Source organism: Ursus americanus, chromosome 22 (genome assembly GCF_024610735.1).
Source record: "Ursus americanus isolate L20-20 chromosome 22, mUrsAme1.1.p, whole genome shotgun sequence".
In the NCBI taxonomy this organism is placed as follows: domain Eukaryota; kingdom Metazoa; phylum Chordata; class Mammalia; order Carnivora; family Ursidae; genus Ursus; species Ursus americanus.
This window is the reverse complement of record NC_142148.1, coordinates 5,134,335-5,140,334: the sequence shown is the minus strand read 5'-3', so window position 1 is coordinate 5,140,334 and position 6,000 is coordinate 5,134,335.

Genomic DNA, 6,000 nt, shown 5'->3' with positions numbered 1-6,000 from the left:
GGCCCCCCTATTTCACTTTCCCTCTTCCCAAAGCATTCTCTGCACTGCCACTGATGTCTTCAGGAAACTGAATTTATTGTCTTACTCTGCTGCTTTCCCTTCATTCCCTTCATGGTTTCTCTTCATTCTTAGGATTAAGACCAAACTCTGTGAATCGAGACTCCAACCTCCCCTCTCATTCTTCCCTCCCAAACACCACATGCTGGCCTTGGTTCAGACCCATCTCCTGCCCCAGGGCCTTTGCTCAAGATATCCTCTCTGCCTGGAATCTCTTTTTGCCACCGCAATTGGATCCTTCTGCTCTTTCAGGATCAGCTTCAATGTCACCACCTCCTGGACCTCTTCGTAGATTTCCACCAAATTTTTGTGCTTCATAGCCTCCTCACGATTTCTGATTATATATTTGCTTCCTTGTCTGTTTTCCATCTCCTCATAGTGGAATGAAATCTCTGTGAGAGCAGAGACAGCACCTCGTCTGCCCTGTTAGATCTGGCAGCCCAGTGACCAGTATGCAGTAGGTGCTCCATAAATGTAACTGGACAGATAGAGGGCTGGACAAATGAACAACAAGCCCTTTCTGTACGGCGAGTGGTCACACCAGGGAAAGAATGAGATCCAGGGAGAATGATGGGGAAAAACATCCCAGTAACTACTTTGGTTTGAGGTGACGTCAATTATCAGGAACATGGGGGAAAGCATAAAGGAGATACGTGGAAAATATAAAAAAGAATCCAAACTTCTAGAGATGAAACTAATAATGTCTGACAAGAGAAACACACTGGATGAGATTCCCAGCAGATCAGACACCATAGAAGAAAAGAGGCGTGAACGTAAATACTTAACAATTGAAAATATCCAAAAATGCAGAGAGAACTAAAAACAATAATAAAAAGAAGAGATTTCTGGAAAAGATTTGAAGAGTGGAAAAGAAGCTCTAAGGAAGAGATAACAGGAGGCTCCCAGGACGCCCAGCAAAGCAAGGACACACAACCAACAGGAAACCTCACTGAACACAAGGAGATTGGACCCCTCCTGTGGAAGGAGGGATGGCAATGTTTTAGATCTGAATCGTGGAGCTGATTACATGACTGTCAGACTGATAGAAATGTACAGCATGAAGCATGAATTTCACTGCAGGCAAACTATGCCTCCGTTTTAAAAAATGATTTAAAATTACATACTTATGCGAGGGTACATGGTACCTGAGGATATTCACCCAGAAGGACCATCCCTGGGTCATATTCTAAAGTCAAATTGCAAGACTCAAAGAAGTATAATCACATAATTTCTCTTCTCAGTCACTTGCCGCTTTTGCCTAAATGGCCAGTGAACTGGCTGCCAATTTGCAGAAAACGCTGAGGACAAAGGAACATATATGTTAAAGTGCCCCAGACCATGGGAAATTCCACAGGTCAATTTTCTTGGGCTCTTCTACAGATTATAACAAATCCTCGGAGGGGGTGGTGAGGGAAGAGAAGGAAACTGTAGGTTAAAAGAGATTTGAAAGACGTAACAGATTTTCTTAAATGGGCAGCACTAAACCGTAGTGACTAGGACAGCCCACCCGGGCGGTAAAACTGTAGTGAAATGCAAGAAAGCGGTTGCTGAAAGGCGAGGAACGTTTCCTTCTGGAAGGGGGGGTGGGGATAGCAGAGGGTCTTTGAGGGTGAAAGGCAAAGTTCTGCTCCTTCATTCAGGGGGAGCTACGAGGGCATTCAGCGTATAGAGACTCACCCAGCTGTGTCGTTGTTTAGTGTGGCTTTTGATCTGCTTTACTTTACAATAAAAGAAGGTTAAAACCCTGCAGACACTGAATCGTCTTGATGGTACTCGACACACACATGTTGGAGGAACAGAAGAAAATCCCCTGAAATATGACAGTGATGGTCTCTGGGGAACGGGATCCTATCTTGCTCGTGCCTTTCCATATTTTCCACTGTGGCCTTTTAATTGGAGGAAAAATTATGCGTCTATTTTCTACTTGTTTCATCTTTCAGCTTTTAATTGGATGTCCCAGAGGGAGGAAAGGTCTGTATTTGGAATTTTCTGTCTTGTTAACCACTATATCCCCAGCACCTAAAACAGTCACCAGAATATAAAGGGCAGTCCAATACATATTTATGGAATAAAGGAATGGATGGATGGATCCAGAAAGTTTAAACATCCTGGAAGGGGAAAGATAATTGGCATCTTCACCTCAGGCCCCTTCAGAAAACACTGAACTCATCCGTCAAAACTCATCGTTGTCTCCCCACCTGGTGCTCTGAGGTCCTGGGCTGCAAGTCATGCTCCTTAAGCACTGGTCCCTCCGTTGAGGACAGCCAGGCTCAGGGGCATTGCTGGGTGCGTGTCCCCATGGGAGACATGGGAAGGGCGCAACCTGACCACCCTGCGTGCCCTCCTCCACATTAAGCCAACCGCCCCCAGACCTTGCGGTGGGTCGGAGCCGAGTGCCGCCAGCTTGTCACGGGTGGTATGGGATTCAGAGATGAAACGGTGTTCAAGTCCCCAACACAGAATCTGCATGAACACCACTCCCCTCGAGGGCAGCATCCAAGGGCTATCTGCTAATTGGAAGGTTGAGGCAGAAAAACACCGTGAGCACCATTCCATCATTTCAGTAACGGCAACGCAGCAAACTGACTCTCAGTGTGCACAAGTAAGGGTAGAAAAGCAGTGCTAAGCAACCTTCAGAAGGTTTGCTATGTGCCAGGACTGTGAAGCCGTTTGTTGAATCTTACAGCTGTAACCCTGTAGGGCAGGAACCGTTATCCTCCCCAGGGTAGGAAACAGAAAGCTGATGCGCAGAGAAGTTAAGTAACCTGCCCAAGGTCACACCGCTCTTAAGTGCCCAGATTGGGATTTGATCCCCCTTCTGTGTAGCTGGGCAGCTTGGAGCCTACATTCTTCATCGGACGCTGGGCATCTCCAGGAAGTAATGGGGGGAGGGGGCAGGACGCCCCCAGCTGCATGACTGAATCGCTTTGGATGTAACAGAAAATCCACCTCTGAATGGCATGAAGACTGTTACTGGCTCTTGTAACAGGACATCCAACAAAGGGTGGGCTTCAGCAACCTGGTGATGTCATGCGGACCCTCCCTGGTATCTTCCTGTTTTGTTCTGTTCATTGTGTGCTCGGCAGGTCCTGGGTAGAACAGCACCCACTCAAAAGGGGTGAAAACCATCAGGTTAATGACAGTCTTCTTTACGAAGGTGTGGGAACCACAAGAAGCAGGGCTTCTGCTCTAGACTAGCAACCACAGGAGCTGTTACCCCTTTTCCAAGGAAGGGCTCTTGGCCCCAGCAGGACCTACAGTTAGCAGTCGCCCCACAGAGACAGAGGAAGGCAGGCGCTGTCAACCCCAGCTCCAAAAGAGGGAACCAGAGGCATAGATCCCCCAGCCCCTCTCTCCTCCCACCCTCTGACAAGTGCCGGAGGCTCCCGTTAGGCAACCCAACCAGAAACCAGAGAGCAAGGGAGCCCGGCCGCACAGCAGTCTTCCTGGATGTGGGAGTCCCCTCTGGCCTCGGTTTCTCTACCTGCCAAATGGGTGTGAGCTGCTGGACATGGTGGTTGGGGCAGCAAGTGAGGCGATCCTCACAGATGGCCTTGGAGCTCTTCAGAAGACGGTCCCCTTGGATTCTGAAGGGGAGCCACACCTGCCTTCCTACTCTTGGATCCCCTGTGCCCCGCACACAGTAGGTGCTCCATAATAGGTATCTTTCAACCCCGCGTGCCTTCCTCCCTCACTGACAGCCGAAGTCCTTACCACGACTCTCAGGCTCAGCACACCCTCAAGCCCTCTCTGCCCTCCCCCCCCTCCCCTGCACCCACTCTCCTCCAGCCCTGGAACCCCCCCTGCACATTCTCAAACGCACCACACTCCCTCCCACCCCAGGGCCTTTGCACTTGTAACTCCTTCCCTCTGTCTGTCCCACTGGAATGATACCAGTGTCTTGTTCTCCGCTTTACTCCCAGCTCCAGCGCCCATCACATTCTTACTGCACTACCCAAACCTGGAACATTCATTCCACACGCACTGTGCACTGTCCTGGCTTCCGATCAGCTGACGGCTCACGTCACCCTCCCAACATCCCGCATCCCGCAGAGGAGGGTGCAGAGGCTCGAGGCCAGGCCGGCCTCCCTCCCTCAGAAGCACACAGCCAGACCTGAACTTGGGCCGTCTGCACCACGCCCCGTCCAGAACCTTCACAGAACACAGCCTCTTCCCAGAGAGCAGCAGGGCACTGAGTTGTGGACAACGAGCGAGCGAGTGGATGGAGAGGAGTCCCTCTGCACAGGGGAATCTTCGCACTGTTTCTGACCCAGTGGATTTCCTCTGGGCCAGTTACTTGGAGCGTCTCATCCCCTGAGAAGGGCCTGAAGGCTTGGGCTGAGCATAGGCCCCGCTCTGAAGGCCGAGGCAGCCAGCATTCTCTGTATTTTTGAGGAGAGGGCCTCTCTCTGGCGCCCCTGCCACCCCACCTCGCCCTCTGCCCTGCGGCCGGGGAGTGAACAGTTCACAGTGCACACTCGGCTTCCCCTTGCTTTTTTCAGCTTGTTGAGCTATTAAGATGTTGACCGGCTGCCACGGCAAGAGCTGCAGTCAGAAACTTGGCAGCCTCTGCTTTGAACCCTACACAAAGAGGACGGATGCCAGCAAGGGCCTGGGAAGAGGCCGGGCTCTGGACGCCTGCACACTCGTCTCCGAAACCCCCCTTTGTCTCGTTCGCTCTGAGCTCGGACTGCGGGAAGTTCATGGCCTGTCCATCAGCCGAGTGGTACAAGTCGCTAGTAAAGACACATTTCTGACAACGGCTGTGGCTCAGGTCCAGGGGCATGCGGGGGCCCTGCCTCCATCAACCTGCTGGCCGGGCCAGGGTCGCCCTGCAGTAAAAGCCGCTGTCAGGACCTCAGAGTGCTGCAAACCACCCCCCACCCCGTCTGAGCCCTGGGGTTCGGAAGTGAGTCTGTGGGAGCGGGATAATCTGCAGATCCTGATGCTGGCATGGGCAGGGCTTTGCCAGCCCCCGGGGCTCTGTCAGGGACAAAAGGAGGTCACCCAGACCCCAAGCCCAAGCCGGGGCCAAGGGCCGCTGCCGTTGATGTTGCGCATGACGCGCCAGACTGGACCGCATGTGATCTTCTGCTTTTCCCTCAAACCCTGCACAGAAGGAGCCCCTCTGCCTCTGCCCCATGGGAGCCCTGGGCCTCAACAGGGCACAGCCAGTGAGAGGCGAGATGGGGCGTTTCTGCACTCACAACACAGCTCCTGACCGCCCGTCTCCCCCCTTGGTTCTTCTATTTGCCAGCCTGCAGTCAGAGCTTTCTAAATGGTCAAGCCCTACAGAGCTCCGTATTCTTCAGGGGCTCCCCAGTGCTCTGGGGGAGAAAGTACAAACTCCTTAACGTGGTTCCCAGAAGAGCTCATCAGCTACCCCCGGCTCCTGTCCAGCCCAGTTACAACCATCCTATATGCACTCTCGTTGTGTCATATTCTCTCTCTCTCCCCCCTGTGTCTTTCTCTCGCCCCTCTCTCCCTGCTCTAAGCTTCTTTGTTCCTTTAAGGGTCCTGTCTCCCTGCTTCCAGATTTCTCCAATCACAGCACTTATTGGACTGCGAAGCAAGTGCTTTGGAAGTTGTTGGCACACACAGGCACGCACACGATTGTAAACCCCGTGAGGAGGGCCAGGACCACTTTCCTATCCCCCCTCCACCCCCAGTGCCCGCGTGGTGCCTGGCAGATGGTAGGTGGTCTGTGTGCGTATGTGTCGATGCATCAGTGATAGAAGTCTGCTTCCAAAGTCCTAGCTCTTCCCTCAACATTTTGTTGCCTTCATATGATAACTCATTGTGCATCAGAGGCTCGATATTTTTTCCCTTCTAAAAATGCAGCCCTGTGATGGAAGTGAAGAAAAGAGTGGGCTTAGATAGTTGGGGCAGATTTGCGGAAGAGGATGTGGGTCACCATGATCCCTCAAGGTCAGAAGGATTGAG